Source organism: Gossypium raimondii, chromosome 9 (genome assembly GCF_025698545.1).
Source record: "Gossypium raimondii isolate GPD5lz chromosome 9, ASM2569854v1, whole genome shotgun sequence".
NCBI lineage: Eukaryota > Viridiplantae > Streptophyta > Magnoliopsida > Malvales > Malvaceae > Gossypium > Gossypium raimondii.
Genome location: NC_068573.1, coordinates 20,978,836 through 21,001,391, shown reverse-complemented (window position 1 = coordinate 21,001,391; position 22,556 = coordinate 20,978,836). Strand labels below are relative to the sequence as shown.

Here is a 22,556-nt window from a genome sequence, read left to right as displayed (position 1 = left end):
ATGTGTATGCATGAATGCATGAATTTGCCATAACACAGTTACCATATATACTGCAAAACCATTTGTCGTATATTCTATGCTCTATTCTCAGCAGTCTTCTATTAAAACAAAAAAAAGTGATTCAAGTTTTGTAGGTTTGTTTAGCAAACGAAGTGTAGAAAATGTTACTTAAAAATAAAAATTCCTAAATATTAATGCAATTCTGACTATAGTAAATACCTCCTACTGCACTTAGGTTATCTTTCTTCTAAACTCAGTTTCTCTATTCTCATTTATTTTGTCATTTCAAAACTTTAATTACAAATATTATGTTTTTCTAGGGAATTCATCTTGTCACATGGTTGCTTTACTTGACAATCTCAATGGAGCATACACTAGATTGCCTAGTATTACATCATACCACAATTTGAATGTAACTCACTCATGAAGCTAAGACTTTTAACTAAAAAGATGGATGAAGCAAACACCTACCTTTTTAGCTAATCAGCCTATTACTATAGTGGAGTGTCCTTCAACTATTTTTTTTACTCACTCTTATTTGAACTTGTTTTTTTTGATCATAATATGATGGACCAAACAAAGTATTACTAATCTACTCAACATTTTCAAACATTGGAGTGATTCTTATCATTTTTCCATGATATTCGTTATTACACACTGTCGGTTTACTGAATTTAAGTTTTAGAATTTATAAATATGTTAAAAGAAACCTACGATAGACTAATTACAATTATAAATAGGGCATTCTACTTTTAGGAATCAATTTTCACACAACTATCCTAAACTAAAATACTTATTCACCCATCACAATTTTTTAATTTTATCAAAGAATTATTATCCTCATCGAATATCATCGATAACAATATACTTTTCATAGTCCGGCATTTACTTGGAATTTTTACGTAATGGAATAATGAATGAAAAAATGCATGAATATTAAAAGATATATCTACTGCATACTATATTTACAACACAACACACCCTAAACCTAAAGGATGCATTGTCCCCAATTTATGAACAATGAAACATTTCAAAATGCAGAAACAACATGTTAAAAATATAAAAATGCAATGATAACAAAATATGAATGCATGAAACATATGTTATAAAATGAAAAAGATGCAAATGAAAATAAAAAGCAGAGAAGGGTGAAGAAGATAAAATGGAAAGTAAGTTAGAAAAGAAGTGAATCGACTAGGGTAAAATGTGAGAGAAATATAGTAATGACATGGGGGATAAGATTAACTTGAAATTGTGCCCTGACATATAAAAAAGAAAAATTGAGCGAGAAAAAGAAAAATAATAGAAAAAATTATTAATCTAAAATGAACTAATATATTAAATTGGCTGATTTCTATTAACCTGGGTCGTAATGTGCCTACAACAAAAGAAAATAAAAGTTAAGTAAACTTATTGAATAAATTAAACAAAGAAATTAAAAGTAAAGTAAACGAATAAAACAATGCAGGGGAGAAATATTAAGCAGTTCAAAAAGTGATGGAATTTTTATCATGAATTATAGAAGCTCCAAAGTAATGCTTTAATCGTTGGCCATTGACTTTGAAAGTAGAACCAATCTTACCGTCTTTTACTTCTACAACTCCATGAAGATGGATATGCACTATCTTGAACGGGCCAGACCAACAAGATTTTAATTTTCCAGGAAATAATTTAAGCCTGAAATTAAATAACAGGAGTTTTTGTCCAGGTGCAAATTGTCATGGTAAAATCTTGTTATCATGCCATCATTTGGTCTTTTCTTTGTACATCTTGGCATTCTCATAAGCTTGTGCTTTGAATTCTTCCATCTCATTCAACTCTAATAGGCGGTTAGTACCAGTAGGACTCCAATCTGTATTCAATTTCTTAATTTCCCAATATGTCTTATGTTCAAGTCCAACAGGAAAATGACAGGGTTTCCCATATACAAGATCAAAGGTGACATCCCAATGGTTTCTTGAATACAGTTTGATATGCCCACAAAGCTTCATCCAATCTGGATGACCAATCTTTGTAGGTGTGATTGACTACCTTCTCCGGAATTTGTTTAATCTCTCTATTAGAGACTTTTGCTTATCCATTTGTCTGGGATGGTATGTCGTGGCAATTTTATGTTTAACTCCATACTTGTTCAGAGCATTAGAAACTAATTTGCAGTCAAAGTGTGAACATTCATAACTAATCAAAGCACGAAGGGTACCAAACCTGGTAAAAATATTCTTATGAAGAAATTTTAGTACTGATTTGGCATCATTCGTTGGTAGAGCAACAGCTTCAACCCACTTGGAGACATAAGAAACAACTACAAGTATGTATACATTTACCCAAGAAGGTGTAAATAGACCCATTAAATCAATTACCCATACGTCAAATAGTTCCACTTCTAAAATAGTTTGCAAGGGCATTTCATACCTCCTCGATAGATTTCCAATTTTTTTACAATGATCGCAAGCTTGACCAAATTCATGAGCATCTTTAAACATGTTTGGCCAATAAAAACTAGATTGGAGAAATTTTACAGAGGTTTTCATGCCCCTAAAGTGCCCTCTATACAGTACTGAATAACAATGATATAAAATACTTTGAATCTATTCACCCGAAACACACCTCTGAATTATCTGGTCTGAACAATGTTTGAATAAAAATGGCTCATCCCAGTAATACTACTCGGCATCATGGATAAATTTCCTTCGTCTATGATTGGTGAGCTCAGGTGGCAGCAATCCACTAACCAAAAAATTTACGATATCGATATACCACGGTAATGCCATGGCAACTAATAATTTCTCATCTAGGAAATCATCCTGAATACGCTGAATATTATCACCTTCATTTTCTGCTTCAATTTGAGACAAGTGATTAGCCACTTGATTTTCTATGCCTTTTCTATCTATAATTTCCAAATCAAATTCCTGCAATAGTAGTGTCCGAATTAATTTGGGCTTGGTGTCTTTCTTGGTCACCAAGTACTTAATAGCAGAGTGATCCGTATAAACCATAACTTTAGTGCCCAGAAAATAAGCTCTGAATTTGTTGAAGGCAAATAGCACAGCTAACTGCTGATTCTCAGTGTGGTATAATTTAGCTATGAATCTTTCAATGTACGTCGTGCATAGTAGATAGCATTAAATACCTTGCCATTTTTTGCCCAAGTACTGCCCCTACAGAAAAAATCACTAGCATCACAGATAAGTTCGAAAGGTAATGTCCAATCTGGTGCCATGACTATTGGTGATGTGACTAGTTGCTTTTTCAATTCCTCAAATGCTTGTAAGCATGGCTCATCAAAATTCAAAGATCTATTATGTTCTAACAATGTACACAGGGATTTGAATATTTTCAAAAGTTCTTTGATAAATCGTCGATGGATTCCTGAATGGCCAAGAAAATTGTGTATAACTTTAACTACGAATACCTTTAACTGTGGAGGGTGGTGGCGACTTCTCCAGAACCTCAATTTTTTCTTTGTTGATGGCAATCTCTTAATGCAAAATTTTATGTCCCAGAACAATGACTTTACAAACCATGAAGTGGCATTTCTCTCAATTGAGAACAAGGTTGGTTTCTTCACATCGACAAAGAAATAACTCAAGATTTTTTAAACAATCTTCAAAAGTATCGCCAAACACCGAGAAGTCATCCATAAAAACTTCTAAAAATTTCTCCACCATGTTCAAAAATATTACCATCATGCAACGCTAAAATGTTGTAAGGGCATTGCATAATTCAAACGCTATTTGTTAGAATGCAAAAGTTCCATAAGGACATTTGAATGTGGTCTTCTCTTGATCAGTTGGAGCTATAAAAATCTAGTTGTACCCCGAATAACCATCTAGAAAATAATAGAAGGCTTTCCCTACTAATCTATCTAACATTTGGTTGATAAATGACAAAGGAAAATGGTCCTTCCTTGTTTCTTTGTTGAGTTTCTGATAGTCCATACAAACCCTCCATCCCGTGACAGTACGAGTAGGAATGAGTTCGTTGTTATCATTGCTTACCATAGTGACACCTTCTTCTTTAGGTACACATTGAACAGGGCTCACCCAAGAACTATCAGAAATTGGGTATATAATTCCAACAACCAGCCATTTGATAATCTCTTTTTTGACAACTTTTTTCATAATGGGATTCAGTCTTCTCTACTGCTGATAGATTTGCCATGGCAATCCTCCAGTAATATCTTATGCATGCAGATTACTAAACTAATTCCTCTGATATCCGTAATTGTCCACCCCAATGCCTTCTTAGGTTTCTTTAAAACTTTCAACAATTAAGCCTCTTGATCTAATGTTAATGTCACAGAGATAACTACTGGCAATGTTTTGTTATCTCCCAAGTAAGCATACTTCAGATGTACTGACAAATACTTCAATTCCAACATAGGAGGATCTTCTATGGATGGTTGAGGAGGTTTAAAAGAATGGTCTGATAAATTTAATGATCCAAAAATTCTCCTTGATCCATTCTAAATTTGCTTAGCTTCCATCAGTTCATCAATCTCTTCAATCATTTCTACTTCAATTAATTCAAAGGAGTCTTCATCATCATTAGAATTATTGTGAAAAATTTTTGCAAATTCTTCCTGAACTATTGTGTCAATAATCTCAACACCGTGACATTCTTCATTTATTCTGCACATTTAATAACATCTAAAACATTAAAGGTTATCTACTGATTTTAATTCTCATTGTTAATTCACCTTTTTGTACATTAATTAATGTTCTACCAGTTTCTAGAAAAGGTCTCCCAAGTATGATTGGTACCTATTTATCAGCCTCACATTCCAGAAAAATAAAATCTACTAGAAAAATAAATTTGTCAACTCTTACCAACACATCTTCGATTTTACCTTTTGGATGTGCATATGAACGATCAACTAATTGCAATGTGACTGTTGTAGTTCTTGCCTTCCCTATTCCCAACTTCTTGAAAACAGACATAGGCATTAGATTTATACTTGCACCTAAGTCGCATAATGCTTTGCACACATAATGATTTCCAATAGAGCAAGGTATAGTAGAACTTCATAGATCCTTCAGTTTTGGTGGCAATTTGTATATCAAAATTGTTGGATCTTTAATGAATTTCACATAGTTGGGCATTTGTCCCAATGCTTCCACCAATGGTATGTTGATATGTAATTGCTTTAGGACATCCAAGAATTTCTTGAATTAAAAATCTTGCTTACATTTTTGGAACCACCGAGGAAAATGTGGCGGTGGCTTTCCTTCCATTTATTAAGGTTGTTTTGCCGTGGCAGTTTTATTAGCAATATAAGATGAATCTGCTTCGACATTTTTCTGGTTGCTCTTTTCTTTTGTAGCCTACTCCACTACTAGTTCTGATTTCTTCTTATTTGTGAAATCTGAACTACCTTCTTCAATAGTGGTGTCATTAATAACTCCTGGTAGTTCTGTACCACTTTTGAGTGTAATGTCTTTGCATTGTTCCTTCTCTTGAGATCGTGAATTTTCGGTAGCACTTGGTAGTGCTCCTTGCGGTCCTAAGCTTGATGCTTTGGCAATTTACCACACTTGATTTTCTAAAGCTCTTAAAGATGCAACTTGACTTTGAATGATAACATTGTTCTTGGCCATGTATTCCTTCAATAGAACTTCCATTGATGAAGAACTTGAAGCTGAATTTTGCTGAGCATTTTTTCGTGGCATGGCCTGATTGTATCCAGGTGGTGCACTCGCAACATTCTGTAGAATAGCATTACTAGAATTTCTCACCCCTTGATTACTCAAACTGAAATTAGGATATTGCTTCCACCCCGGATTATATGTAACAACCCATTTTTATAGAATATTTACGGAGTCATAAGTGTCGTATTAAAATTTAGTTAAGAAATTTTAACATTTAGATAACTAATTAAGGAAAAATGACTAAATTGTAAAAGTAAAAGTAGATGACTCATATGGTAATTAGACCATAGTAAAAGTAGATAGAAGGCTTTGGACATTGAATTCATTAAAATGCATGATCATTTAAAGGATATGGTTGTAATTTGTTAAAGAAACTTAAGTAAAAATAAAATAAAAATGCTATCATCTTCCTAATGGAGGAACTTAGGGTGTTAAAACACCATTTTTATGAAGATTGAAGTTCGGCTATGTTCTCTTCTTGTGTGTAAGTAATTTCAAACATGTTTCTTGTGATTTCTATGTTTTTTAGATCGTTGCAACTAAGTCTAGCTAGCCCATACCTTTATTTTTTAATCTGTTAAAAATTTTAGAAGTTTCCATTGATGAATCTTGAATTTTTTTTATGATAACTATGTGTTTGATACTTTGATTATGGTATTTGATTATTTTATGAAGTGATTTTTGTTAGATTTTAAGGATTGAATTGTTAAAATGTCAAAATTTCAAGGTTTGGTAGTAAATTTGATGTACAATAGGGATTATTAAAGGGCCTATAATATTCGACCATAATTTGGTTCCTAGAAAATGGTCAATTTGATGAATTTCGGGTTAGTGAAAAAGCTATAAAAGTTTAGGGGAAATGTGTAATTAATGAAAAGTTAAGGGTCATATGAATTGAATGAATGTGAAATGTGTATGATATTAATATGTTGTATTTAATTATTATATAGATGATCAAGACTTGGATCAAAAAGACAATAACTGAGGAAAAGAAAAATAGCGGATTAGTCCCTGCGTGTCGATCGAAATTAATTACTAGGTAAGTTCATAGTATTTCAATATGTAAATAAAGTTAGACTTGAAATATTATATTATTGTTCTTTAATTAATATGTTTATAGATACTTGTTGTTTGAATGCACATTCGTGCCCTTGTTCGTACTTTAGTACCCCTGAATGCACATTCGTGCCCCTGTTTGTACTTCGGTACCCCTGAATGCACATTCATGCCCCTGTTTTTACTTCGGTACCCTTGAATGCACATTCATGCCACTATTTTTACTTCAATACCCCTAAATGTACGTTCGTGCCCTTGTTTATACTTCGGTACCCTTGAATGCACATATGTGCTTCTTTTTGTACTTCCATACCCTTAAATGCACATACATGCCCTGTTTATACTTTGGTAAACCTGAATGAAATAGTATATAACTATGTCTAATTTTGTTTAGAATAAATATTATACTATGTCCTTACTAAGTTATGTAAGCTTACTGGTTCTTGTGGATTGTTTCGTAGATAATCGTTGCTGACTTTTTGGAAGGATCAATCAAACGGCTCACACTATCCATCTAAGTTGGTAGTTTTTGTATCTCCTAGGGTAGTTGCATGTATATATAGGTAAATATGGGGTTTTGAAATGTATAGGATTTTTTTGTAATGATGTCTTAGTATGTTTATACTTTGCATGTTATGTTTGGTTTCGGTACTTTAATGCTTCACCAAGTATTGTCATTTTAGGCACTTTTAAATGCTTGTAGATAAGATTCCTTTTGGTATTTTATGATGACTTGAAAATTGCTATTTGTGATAAGTATTGATAAGTGTTTGAACTAGATTTTATGCATGAAATAAGGTAATGTTGGCTTGTTTTGGTATGTAATGTTTTGATATATTTGTGGTGCCTTTGAATGGCACATTGGTTAGGTGAATTAGGTTGTTTGAAATAGCATGATTATGTGTAATTTAATGATGATTAGGTCCCTTGAGAGTGTCCATAAATGGATGGGTTAGTTATGCATGAAATTGTTATGGAATGGCTTCATTTCAGGTAAAGTTTTAGGTTCACATGGCCTGCGACATAGGCTATCACACAGCCGTGTGAGACACATAGCTTGGTGACACGACCATGTGTCATTGGAGAATTTTTTAGCGTTCAAGCCAGTGAGCTATACGACCTGACACACGGGCATTTGTGGTAACTTAAAGAGTTACACGACCTAGCACACGGCCTGGCACACGGGTGTGTGGGGCTACTCAGTGAGTTACACGAGTGAGGACACAGGCTGGGACACGGCCGTTTGTCCCTTGTTCAAAAGTTACACAGCCTGGGGTGATTTCACATAGCCTAGCCATACGGCCTAGCCACACGACCGTGTGACCCCTGCTTTCCAACTTTTACAACTTTTTCTTAAAACTTCTGTTTGTTTCAAATTAGTCCCAAATTGCCTCGAAGATATTTTTTAGGGCCTCGAAGGTTCAATTTAGGGACAAAATGCATATGATTGATATGTTTTGAATGTCATGTCTTTTTTTAATGTTATATAGATAAATGATTTATGATTTTATTGTAATGCTTCGTAACGCTAATTCGACGACAGAGATGGGTTTGGGGAGTTGTATTTAGTGGTATCAGAGCTATAATTTATTCGATTCTGAGACTAACGTAGCGGAGTAGAGTTTAGTATATACATGACACATATACCCTGTGATGGTGTGATGCTTTTGATCCGCTCTAATATTGTATTTTCTTATAGATTCAAGATGTCAATTGAGTTGTATCGGGCTATAGTTAATGAAGCTGAAAGTAATGTTCAAGCTTTGAATCCTAAAGCAACTAATAGTGTGTTGATTCCACAGTCTTTCGGTGATGAAATGAAAAATGTATTTCTCTAAATGATGAACCAATGATTCAATGAATTCAAGCAAGCAAATCTTGCAACTTCGCCACCTCTACCCTTATTGTGCCTCATCCGACACCCCTAGGACCTCAAAATCATGTACCAGTGACAATTACTCAAGTATTCATAGATAAAATTTGAAAATATGAAGCGGAAGAATTTAGAGGCAAGGTTGATGATGATCCTACAAAAGCCGAGTACTGGTTAATGAATACGAAGAGAGTTTTCGCAGAATTGATGTGCATTCCTAAAGACTATTTGAGATGTGTTGTATCATTACTAAAAGATGAAGTGTACTTATGGTGGGACACTTTGAGCACGATGACATCAAATGATCACTTTAATTGAGATTTCTTTCAGATGGAATTAAAGAAGAAGCATGTAAGTCGGTTGTTTATTGACAAGAAAAAGAAAGAATTTCTTGAATTAAAACAAGGGAATTGGTCTGTGGCTAAGTATTAACAGGAATTTGTGCAACGAAGCAAATATGCTCGTAATATAGTGTCAAATGAAGAAGAAATGTGTATTAGATTTGAAAATGGGTTGAATGATGATATTCGTATGTTTGTGGTAGCATTAAAATTACGGGAATTTGTAGAACTTTCTGAACGAGCCCAAAAAATTGAAGAAATTTGCAAGAGTAAACGGAAATCAGATTTGTAATTTTTAGATTTTAACAAAAGAGGGTTATTTTAGTCTACTCAAATGTCTCCATCAAAGAAATTTAGAAATGACACGAGTCGATCGGTTGCCCTTTCAAAGTTCACTAGTAGAGAGAAACCGAGGCAAAGAAATTTCAAGTTTGTTACTTCTCCAATGGCTAGTGTTGGAAGTGTAAGAAATGTTGAGAGAACCATTCCTGTTTGTGAGGATTGCGACAAAAGGGATTTTGGTGAGTGTCAATCAAAGTCATGAGCTTGTTTCTGTTGTAGATCTACTGATCATTTCCTTCGTGATTGTCCAAAAAGGCAGAATGATTTTGGCAATCAAACAAACAAGCCTGAAGCAACCTCACAAAGAGGTAGATGATCTAGAAACGCTAAAAATTCAACTTCTAGTCGAGGGAAGAATAGCGAGTTGATTGAACAATCTAAAGCATGAACACTAGTTAGAGCTTATACAATCAGAGCTCGTGAGGAAGCTACTACCCCAGATGTTATTGTGGGTGCTTTTTCTCTATTTGATATTAATATATATCCATTGATTGATCCTGGATCAACTCACTCGTATATATGCACTGCATTAGTAGAAAAAAAAGAATTTGCCTATTGAGTCCACTGAGTAAACTGTCAAAGTAATGAATCCACTGGGTCAGTGTGTTTTAGTTAATCAGATCTGTTACTCGTGTCCACTAATAGTTAGGGGTTATGATTTTCCCGCTGGTTTGATGTTGTTACCTTTTGATGATTTTGATCTCATTCTAGGAATGAAACTGTCTGAGCATGATGCAATAGTGAGTTGTCGAAGGAAACAAGCTGGTTTGAAGCGTCTGAATGGTGAATTTATTTATGTTAGAACAGATGGGGTCGATTGTATTGCAAATGTAGTTTCAGCACTGTCAAATCAAAAATTGATTAAAAAGGGATGTGAAGCTTATTTAGCCTACGTTCTTGATTTGAAAGTGGTTGAATGAAAAATTGAGAAAGTGGCGATAGTCAAAGAATATGCTGATGTTTTTCCTGAAGAACTATCTAGGTTGCCACCGACTCGAGAGGTAGAATTTTTTATCAAACTTTTGCCTGTAACATCTCTGATTTCATTAACACCATATAGGATGGCTCCTACATAATTGAAATAGTTAAAAGTACAGTTGCAAGAGTTGTTAGATCGCGAATTTATTGGACTGAGCGTGTCACCTTCGGGTGCTCCGTTTTTGTTCGTGAAAAAGAAAGATGGGTCAATGAGATTATGTATAGATTATTAACAGCTAAATAGAGCCACCATTAATAATAAGTACCCATTACCTCAAATTGATGATTTGTTCGATCAGTTAACAGGAGCTACAGAGTTTTCGAAGATCGACTTGAGATCTAGATATTATCAGCTGCGAGTTAAAGAGCAAGTGTACCAAAAACTTCATTCAGAACTAGATATGGTCACTACGAATTCCTGGTGATACCTTTTAGTTTGACTAATGCTCCTGCGGCATTCTTGGACTTGATTGATCAAATATTTTAGCCATATTTAGATCAGTTTGTTGTGGTATTCATTGATGACATTCTGATTTATTCACTAAACGAGTCAGACCATGTCGAACATTTAAGAGTTGTGATGCAAACATTACGTGAAAAACAACTATATGCGAAATTCAGTAAATGTGAATTCCAGTTACGAGAAGTTGATTTTATGGGACATGTTATATCTACTATTCGAATCAAGGTTGATCCGAATAAAGTATCTATGATTTCTGATTGGAAAATTCTGAACAATGTTTCTAAAGTTTGAAGTTTCTTGGGATTAGCCGGATACTATTGACGATTTGTTAAAAAAATTTCAATTGTTGCTTTAACTATGACCAGGTTACTGCCAAAAAATGTCATATTTGTTTGGTCTGATAAGTGTCAACAGAGTTTTGAATAGCTGAAAAACATGTTAACAAAGGCTCCAGTATTAACTCAGCCTGAATCTGGGACAGCATATGTTATTTACAGTGATACGACTCTCAATGGTTTAGGTTGTGTGTTAATGCAGTCAGGGAAAGTAGTAGCTTATGCTTCTCGACAGTTAAAGTCGCAAGAAAGAAATTATCCTACTCATGATCTCAAGTTGGCCATGATTGTTTTCGCTTTAAATATATGGAGGCATTATTTATACAGCGAGAAATGTCACATGTATATTGATCACAAAAGCTTAAAATATTTAAAGACCTAGAAGGAACTGAATCTGAGACAACGATGTTGGCTAGAGCTACTAAAATATTATGATTTTGTTATTGATTATCATCCGGGAAAGGCTAATGTGGTTGCGGATGCACTTAGTCGAAAGTCATCATTGTTTGTACTTTGAGCGTTGAATGCTCATTTGGCTCTGAATGCCGATGGTTCTTTATTGGCGGAATTGAGGACTAAAACCCTTATTTCTACAACAAATTCAGGAGTTACAAAATGATGGTCTGAAGTTGATAATGAAACGAAACTTGGTTCAAGATAATTTGACTACTAAATACAGTATTGGTGATGATGGTACATTACATTCCCGCGATAGAATTTGTGTTCTGAATAATTTAATTTTCAAACGTGATATTCTATTAGAGGCTCACAGTAGTTCATATTCCATTCATCTGGGTAGCACAAAGATGTATTGTGATTTGAAACAAATGTACTGGTGGCCAGGTATGAAACGTGAGATTTGTGAGTTCGTAGCTAAATGTTTGATTTGTTAGACGGTAAAAGTAGAGCATCAGGTGCCGTCGGGATTATTACAGCCTGTTATGATCCTGAGTGGAAGTAGGAGCGAATCACGATGGATTTCGTATCTGGTTTGCCTGTAACCCCGAAAAAGAAAGATTCAATCTGGGTGATTGTTGACAGATTGACTAAATCGGCCCACTTTATTCCAGTCTTAATAGATTATTCACTTGTGAGACCAGCATAATTATATGTATAAAATATTGTGAGATTACATGAAGTTCTGACATCTATTATTTATGTTCGTGATCCGATATTTACATCGGTCCTGTAGCTTATGATTAGCTTTACCTCTTGAACTTGAGAAAATTCATAACATGTTTCACATTTCAATGCTTAGATGGTATATGATCCTTCACACGTGATTCTTCATATTGAAATTGAATTACAGCCAGATTTGATGTATTCTTAAGAACCAGTGAAAATTTTGGCTCGAGAAGTCAAAGAACTTCAGAATAAACGAGTAGTATTGGTGAAAGTCTTGTGGCATCGGCATGGTATTGAGGAGCCTACTTGGGAAACTGAGGAAACGATGAAATTTGAATATCCAAACTTATTTTCAGTAGTGACGAAATCTCATACACATTTCAATGCATATGACACATTTCAATATCCAAACTTTTAATCAATGAAATCTCATACACATTTCGCATTAAGGTAACAACCCATTTTTCAGTAGTGACAGAATAGTGGTTCTGGGACCACAAATCTCCATCATGTTAGCTTGTAAATACTTTTTATAGAATATTTACAGAGTCATAAGTGTCGTATTACAATTTGGTTAAAAATTTTAACATTTTGATAACTAATTAAGGAAAAGGAACTAAATTGTAAAATATGCAAAACTTGTTAATTATCGCATTAAGATGATCAAATAGTTTAATTATTAAATGATGGAGGACTCATATGGTAATTAGACCATATTAAAAGTTTATGGATAGCTTTGGACTTTGAATTCATTAAAATGCATGATAATTTAAAGGATAAATTTGTAATTTGTTAAATAAAACTTAAGTAAAAAGAAAATAAAAATGCTATCATCTTCCTAAAGGAAGAACCATCGAAAATTAGGGTGTTAAAACACCAATTTTATGAAGCTTGAAGTTTGGCTATGTTCCCTGCTTGCATGTAAGTAATTTTCAATCTGTTTATTGTGATTTTTATGTTTTTGAGATAGTTTCAACTAGGTCCAGCTATCCCGTACCTTCATTTTTGAATCTGTTAAAAATTTTAGAAGTTTCCATTGACGAATGTTGATACGAACTCGTCTCGTGATGTTTTGAGTCGTATGTGTTGCCCAATTGTGAATTGAGTAAGGATGGATTCGTTTCGGTTTTAAAATGAAACAAAATAGAGATAATGGCTTCAAACAAAGGTAATAAGCAAAATAAAGAGGAAACAATAACAAATTAATTGGCTAAGACCGAAATGAACCAACAATAACGAATTGTTGACCCGAATCTCAAAATGGTCTTTAGGTGTTTTTCGGTTAAAGGAAACAGGAAAAGAACCTTGACCCACTATCAACTATGATAGGAACCAAAGGTATATTGAACGCCACACCAAAGGTGATAAGTTCAGCAACAAAAAAAAGATGGACGCCACAAGCTATGCTTGATAAGTCAAATCAATTCCGAAAGAACAAAGAGAATTGGATAGCTTACAATTCAAATATTTCAACTATATTCAACAAAAAGTTTTTCTCCTCTATGGCTGATTACATCTATTTATAATGCTAGAACAAGGTAACCGAATGGTCAAAAACATCCACTTAATGTGCCATAAAAACTGATGTCTTTTCTTATTCTTTGAACCAAATAACTCCTTCCATAAAATCACTTTAATTCAGCTGATTTGAATGTCTTTAATGGCTTAGAAAATGACTCTTGAGTTGTCCTTGGCTAGTTGAATAGTCACCATCTCTTAACCTGCTCCTTAATGACATTCAAAGGCTTAATTAATTTCTCTTGAAAGCTCCAAAACAATTTGGAAGTGGAAGAGTTGTTGTTGAATTTTAAAGGGCATAAAATGCTCTTTAAAAACTCCTTTAATGATTTTAAGCTCCCTTTATAACAGCCCTTTAATTGTAACTCAAAAGAACTTGAACAACCACTTAATTAAATGTGTAATGACCTTGAATTGTAACTACTATAAGTTAAAAGTCACCGCAATAAACACATTAAAATGAGTTTATTAAACAAATGAAAACACTTATTTATCATAACAAACATTAAACTTACTTAAATAAATGAACTAAAACATATATGCAATAATTATTCCAAGAACTAGTTTAATTAAAGAAGCATAATTTAAAAAACTTAATTTATGCATCAATAAATAATCCTAGGAACTAGATCAATTAAGAACAACACTTATTAAATAAAGTTCAACAAAAACACTTATTAATTAAAACTAAGATGAGTTGAATAAATGTCAAGAACTCATTTATTAAACTAAGATGCTAAAATGCATGGTTTTGAAATGCAAATTTAACTAACATGAAAGTTACATAATTAAACTTACTTAATTTAATGATGCAAACTTAACTAACATGAAAGTTACATAATGCATGACTTTATTAAATGCGAACACATATTAATGATGTGCAAACTATGACATAATTAAAAACACAAACTAAAATAACTAAAATTAATGAATCAAAGTCCTTTTTTCCAGCAGACCAAATTGACAAACTAAAATTAAAACTTCATTTTGCACTTGGGCCCTCGAGTTTGGACCAATCTCGGTAGCATCGAGTTGTGTCGTAACATGATGCGACAGGGATCGCATCATACCCTCCCTCTTGAAAACGATTTGTCCTCAAATCGGGCCACTTGCTCAAGAAAAGTTTTCAAGATCATGACCCCTTTGTTCATGATCCGGATGAATTATTTTCAAAATTCTGAGAACCACAAATGGCTTGGCAAGAAAGAAGGTCATTTGTATGCCATCGCTCTTTAGGAGGGTACCACCTAACATCGTCACCTACAAAACAATAAAACAAATTAGTGACACAATGAAGGTTAAACACAAAAGAACTTTCTAGGATTTTAGTCACAACTTGAACAAATAAACTCAAAAGAACAACACATGAATCAATACCGGGATCAAAAACAGAAATTGGTTTTACCTTTTTCTTCGATGGAAACAAACCTGATTCACAAGGTATTTGAAGATTATAGTTTTGAAAATTAGAATTCGATGGTCCAAATCCCTTGAACAATGATATGGAACAACATTCACCGGGATGAAAGACAAAGTTTTTGTTCACCATTTCAATTTGACCAGAAAAATTTATGGCTAGTAACTTATGAAGAACTTGAAGCACATTAAAGTTAAAATCATGCAACACATGTTCGAATCCATTAAGCAACAATATACAACAACCTCCAGAATAAAAAAATTGATTTTGACTTGGCAAGCCAACGAAATTCACATGTTTGGTTTTCGAACTAAATAAAGATAAAACTTGAAGCAAATAGAAGGGGTCAACACATTGATTCAAAATACAATTTTGATACTCACCTTCGCTTGACGTTAACCAACAATAACTAATTGTTGACCCGAATCTCAAAATGGTCTTTAGGTGTTTTTCGGTTAAAGGAAACAGGAAAGGAACCTTGACCCACTATCAACTATGATAGGAACCAAAGGTATATTGAACGCCACACCAAAGGTGATAAGTTCAGCAACAAAGAAAAGGTGGACGCCACAAGCTATGCTTGATAAGTCAAATCAATTCCGAAAGAACAAAGAGAATTGGATAGCTCACAATTCAAATATTTCATCTATATTCAGCAAAAAGTTTTTCTCCTCTATGGCTGATTACATCTATTTATAATGCTAGAACAAGGTAACCGAATGGTCAAAAACATCCACTTAATGTGCCATAAAAAACTGATGTCTTTTCTTATTCTTTGAACCAAATAACTCCTTCCATAAAATCACTTTAATTCAGCTGATTTGAATGTCTTTAATGGCTTAGAAAATGACTCTTGAGTTGTCCTTGGCTAGTTGAATAGTCACCATCTCTTAACCTACTCCTTAATGACATTCAAAGGCTTAATTAATTTCTCTTGAAAGCTCCAAAAACGGCTGGAAGTGGAAGAGTTGCTGTTGAATTTTAAAGGGCATAAAATGCTCTTTAAAACTCCTTTAATGATTTTAAGCTCCCTTTATAACAGCCCTTTAATTGTAACTCAAAAGAACTTTAATGACCACTTAATTAAATGTGTAATGACCTTGAATTGTAACTACTATAAGTTAAAAGTCACCGCAATAAACACATTAAAATGAGTTTATTAAACAAATGAAAACACTTATTTATCATAACAAACATTAAACTTACTTAAATAAATGAACTAAAACATATATGCAATAATTATTCCAACAACTAGTTTAATTAAAGAAGCATAATTTAAAAACTTAATTTATGCATCAATAAATAATCCTAGGAACTAGATCAATTAAGAACAACACTTATTAAATAAAGTTCAACAAAAACACTTATTAATTAAAACTAAGATGAGTTGAATAAATGTCCAACAACTCATTTATTAAACTAAGATGCTAAAATGCATGGTTTTGAAATGCAAATTTAACTAACATGAAAATTACATAATTAAACTAACTTACTTAATTTAATGATGCAAACTTAACTAACATGAAAGTTACATAATGCATGACTTTATTAAATGCGAACACATATTAATGATGTGCAAACTATGACATAATTAAAACACAAACTAAAATAACTAAAATTAATGAATCAAAGTCCTTTTTTCCAGTGACCAAATTGACAAACTAAAATTAAAAACTTCATTTTGCACTTGGGCCCCTCGAGTTTGGACCAATCTCGGTAGCATCGAGTTGTGTCGTAACATGATGCGACCGGGATCGTATCAAATCTTGAATGTTTTTTATGATAATTATGTGTTTGAAGCTTTGATTGTGGTATTTAGTTGTTTTGTAAAGTGATTTTTGTTAGATTTTTATTTGAGGATTGAATTGTTAAAATGTCAAAATTTCAAGGTTTGATAGTGAATTTAATGTATAATAGGGACTGTTAAAGGGCCTAGAATATTTGACTATAATTTGATTCCAAGAAAATGGTCAATTTGATGAATTTTGGGTTAGAGGACTAAATTGAAAAAGTTATAAAAGTTTAGGGAAAACGTTTAATTAATTAAAATTTAAGGGTCATATGCATTGAATGAATGTGAAATATGTATTAGATTAATACGATGTATTTAATTATTATATAGATCAAGACTTGGATCAAAAAGATAATAACCGAAGAAAAGGAAAAATAGCAGAATAGTCTCTGTGTGTCGGCCGGAATTAATTAGTAGGTAAGTCCATAGTATTTCAATACGTCAATAAAGTTAGACTTGAAATCTTATATTATTATTATTTAGTTAATATGTTTATAGATACTTGTTGCCTGAATGCACATCCGTGCCCCTGTTTGTACTTAGTACCCCTAAATGCACATTCGTGCCCCTATTTGTAGTTCGGTAGCCCCTGAATGCACATTCGTGCCTCTGTTTTTACTTTGGTACCCCTGAATGCACATTCGTGCCCCTATTTATAGTTCGGTACCCTCTGAATGCACATTCGTGCCCCTGTTTGTACTTCGGTACCCCTAAATGCACATTCGTGCCACTATTTGTACTTTGGTACCCTTGAATGCACATTTGTGCCTCTTTTTGTACTTTAGTACCCTTAAATGCACATATGCGCTCCTATTTGTACTTCGATACCCTTGAACGCACATACGTGCCCTGTTTATACTTTGGTAACCTTGAATCAAATATTATATGAATTGTATCTAATTGTGTTTAGATTAAATGTTATACTGTGTCCTTACTAAGTTATGTAAGCTTACCGGTTCCTGTGGATTTTTTTGTAGATAATCGTTACTTACGTTTTGGAATTATCAATCAAACGACTCACACTATCCATCTAAGTTGGTAGTTTTTGTATCTCCTAGGGTAGTAACATGTATATATAGATAAATATGGGGTTTTTAAATTTATAGGATGTTTTGTAATGCTGTCTTGGTATGTTTATACTTTGAAGGTTATGTTTGGTTTGGTGTACTTTAATGCTTCAACAAGTATTGTCATTTTAGGCACTTTCAAATGCTTCTATATAAGGTTCATTTTTGGTATTTTATAATGACTTGAAAATGGTTATTTGTGATAAGCATTGATAATTGTTTGAACTAGATTTTGTCATGAACTAAGGTAATGTTGGCTTGTTTGGGTATGTAACGTTTTGATATATTTGTGGTGCCTTTGAATGAAACATTGGTTAGGTGAATTAGGTTGTTTGAAATAGCATGGTTATGTGTATTTAAATGATGCTTAGGTCCCTTGAAAGTGTGCATAAATGGAAGGGTTAGTTATGCATGAAATGGTTATGGAATGGCTTGATTTTAGGTAAAATTTTAGTTTCACACGGCCTGGCGACATGACCGTGTGTCATTTGAGAATTTATTTGTAACAGCCCGTTTTTAGTGAAATCAGAGTAGTGGTTTCGGGACCATAAATACAAGGTAAAATTTCGTTACGACATGATAGAAATACAGTATAAATACAGTATAAAAATTTCGTTACGAAATTTTACGGTTTACATGTTCAATTTGATAAAAATGACTAAATCGCGCAAAGTGCAAAAGTTGAGTTCAAATAGCTAAATGTATTATATAGCTATAGAACATGAATGTGGAGATCCTTATATGATAATTAGCCCATTAGTATGTTAGTGGATGATAATGGCTTGGCAATTTTGTAATTATTAATGTTTTTAAAGGTTAATTAAGTAAATTAGTAAATAAAGTTAAAATAAATAAAACAATTAAAGTTGTCATCTTTAATTTTTTTTCTTCAACCGGTTGTGAAGAAGAAAAAAACCATTGTTGTCCTTAACATTCGGCCAAGCTTCCATTTTCCATTTAGGTATGGTTTTTGTCCTGTTTTTTTATGATTTTTATGTTTTCGGGATCGTTGTAGCTTAATCTAGCTAGCTAGAGGACTAATTTGTGAAACTGTTAAAGTATTAGGGTTTTGCCATTAATGAGCATGCTTGAGTTTTGAATTTTGATGAAAGAAAATGACTGGTTGTTGTTAGAAAAACAACTTTTGTAAATGAATTTTTAGTAAAATTGTCAAATAGGGATTAAATTGGAAAATAGAGAATATTATGTGGTAAAATTATGAATTACATGGGCTGCTATGAATATGTATAAAAATCGGCTAGGCTTGGGTAAGGATTAAATTGCATGAATTTCATTTTTCAAGCCTAGGGACTAAATTGCAAATGAATTAAAAGTATATGGGAAAAATTGTAATCTTGCCAAATTTACATGTTAAACTAAATTGAATGTGAATTATGTTGAATTTGGTTAAATTCTTTCGTATAGATCCTGTTAGACCTCGTACAAAGTAAGATCGAGGTAAAGAGAAAATCTCATATTAGTCACCTCCGTATCTACGTACACTGTCGAGGTCAGTTCGTGTAATTAAATTGTAAACTTATAAGTTTTAAATTGAATGATATGTTTGTAAATTGTGCAATTGCCATGAATGAATATCGATCGCATATCCGACGATGTACAAAAACTATCGAGCCCCGTTTGAACCTTAGGGATTCGTAAGATACAAATGACATGTCATTAGGGTTATCGATTTCAGGTCATATGAGCTTACCAATACTCAGCTCGCATGACCTTATCATTATTCAGCTCGGAGGAGCTTACCGTTTATAGCTCATAAGAGCATACCGATTCAGAGCTCGTATGAGCATACATGTACAGGGATTTATGGATTACAGTTCAATACACCTCGTGTTTACTACCCGCATATCCAACGATATTCTAAATGGTTCAACAGACACAGTTATGTAACGAGATTATATGTGTTCGATATGAACTATTACAAGTATTTACATGAAATACTTGAAAGTGATGTTACATGATACATTGATATATAAAATGAATAATTCATATATATGAAATGTGATTACTTCTTGAATTCATCCATGTGTATTGGATTTTATATATGATTTACATGGCTAATATGTTGATGAACATGTGTTTAGGCTTTTAGCCAAATTGGTTGGCATATGCTATGTTAGCTTACCTTAATTGTGATTCAAAACAGTAAGTTAAATTCTAAGTTATACGAACTTACTAAGCTTAAATGCTTACTCTGTGTTATTTTTCGTGTTTTATAGTGATTCAGAAGCTCGTTCGGGGTGGAAGCTTGTCGAAGCTATATCACACTATCTATCGGCTCTTTTGGTACTTTTAGTTGGTTACATTTTGGTTGTAATGACATGTATAGGTTATTTTGGCTAATGTTGGCCTATGTGTGATGTTGTGGTTGTGGCCATATGCTTTGACTTGTCTTTTGGTATATTTTGCTATGTGTATATATAAATGGCCTTATCATATTTGGTGTGTGGCTTGATTTGTGATAGAATGATGAAAGGTAAATGTTAGCTAAATGTGCATTTTGTACATGTGTTTGTGATGTGAAGAATTGGTGATGAATTGGTACCTTGATATGTAAGGTATATATATGTCTAAATATGTTAGTATTTGAATTGCATTTTGGTATCAAATGGTATGTTTTGGTAGATAAATGAATTGGTATGAATGGATGCAAATTAGCTTGGTAAATTGATGGTTTATTTGGTTAAATTATATATATGAAAATATATGTTTGAATATTGTCATTTGAGGTGGTGCCTAAGGGAATATTGGTTTTATGTGAAATATTACTTGTTTAAGACTTGATTTTGGCTTTGTTTTGGATGTCTTGTTATGGCTTGTTGATGTGCATAATATTGAGTTTAGGTTGGTGCCAAATTGGGTGAGAAATGTGGCTTGAAAAATGACCTATTTTCGTCCACACAGTAGAGACACAGGCGTGTGTCTTAGCCGTGTGTCCCCTATAGCTTCTTAAGGGTACAAGTCAGTATGCTCACACAGCTTAGGACACGGGTGCATGTCTTGGCTATGTGACCCAAATCAGTGAGTTACACGAGCACGGACACGGGTTGGGACACGGCCGTGTGTCCCTATTTCGAATGTCCACACAACCTAAGACACGAGAGTGTCTCTTGGCCGTGTGACCCCTGCAGCTTTGAAAATTTTAAATGTTTCCAAAATATTTTTTTAGTTCTCAATTTAATCCTGATTTGTTTCTAATGTGCAATTTGAGCCTCGAGGGCTCGTATAAGGGACAGTATGTATGATTTTGATTAGTTTCTGACATGAATATTTTATGATATGAAATGTTTGAAATTTTGTCTGTTTGATTTGTAAACTTCGGTAATGTTCCGTAACCCTATTCTGACAATGGATATGGGTTAGGGGTGTTACATTCTTAGTTTTCAAGTCAATGAGTTACATAGCCTAGCACACGGCCTAGTACACGGGCGTGTGTGGAAACTTAAAAAGTTACATGGCCTGACACACGGGCGTGTGAGGCTACTCAGTGAGTTACACGGGTGAGGACACGGGCTGGGACACGACCTGGGGTGATTTCATACGGCCTGGCCACACGACCATGTGACCCCTGTTTTCCAATTTTTACAAATTTTTCTTAAAACTTCTGTTTGTTTCAAATTAGTCCCGAATTGCCTTGAAGCTATTTTTTAAGGCCTTAAAGGTTTGATTTAGGGACAAAATGCCTATGATTGATATGTTTTGAATATCATGTATTTATTTTAATGTTATATAGATAAATGATTTTCAATTGTATGGTAATGCTTCGTAACCCTAATGCATCAACAGAGATGGGTTAGGGGTGTTACATTATATGTGTTGGAATATGGGTTGTTGTTGTTGCGATTAAAATTTCCCATATAAGAAACTGACGCTGGGTTCGATGAGCATTCATTAATAACATGATCTTCTCCGCAATAAACACATTCTAACTTAGCTGCTTTCATTTCCTACACTACAGCTGGTCTTTTCAGTGTTTTAATCATATTCATTAAAGATGATATATAAGTTGTTAATGTAGTAATTGCATTAAGTTCCATTGCTCCATCAACTCATCTGCCAGTCCCTACTCTTGTAGTGGGGTATTGATAATCGTTGTTTGCTATCCTCTGATGAATTTCATATGCCTCAGTATATGATTTATCAAGCAAAGTCCCATTGGCAGATGCGTCAACCACCATCCTTATATGCATATTCAATCCATTGTAAAACATTTCCATTTGCGTCCAATGTTGAAAACCACGCATTGTGCATTTTCCAATTAACTCTTTGAATCGCTCACATGCTTCATATAATGTTTCATCCTCAGATTGCCCAAAGGATGTAATATCGTTCCTCAATTTTGCGTTCAGTTTGGAAGATTATAACTTAGCAGAAATCATTGACAAATTTCATTCCAAGATGTCATCCTACCTGACGGCAATGGATTTAACCATGCTCTGGCACGATCTCTGACAAGGTTAATGAATTTTGTCCTATGCTAGCCAATAAAATCAAAAAATAAATGTGCCCAGTGTTGGTCGATATAACTGAAAAATGGGTTACCTAGCACTCCTCGACACATAGTCCTATAACCTTGAACT

The 22,556-nt window shown here is 33.6% G+C and overlaps 1 non-coding gene across 1 annotated transcript; it reads left to right on the top strand.

Annotated features, from left to right (window-relative positions):
• The first annotated feature begins 22,209 nt into the window (after nucleotides 1–22,209).
• LOC128032964 (small nucleolar RNA R71) lies at nucleotides 22,210–22,316 on the top strand. The gene has a single exon (XR_008189303.1). It is a non-coding gene; the product is annotated as a small nucleolar RNA R71 (small nucleolar RNA).
• Nucleotides 22,317–22,556: the final 240 nt, after the last annotated feature.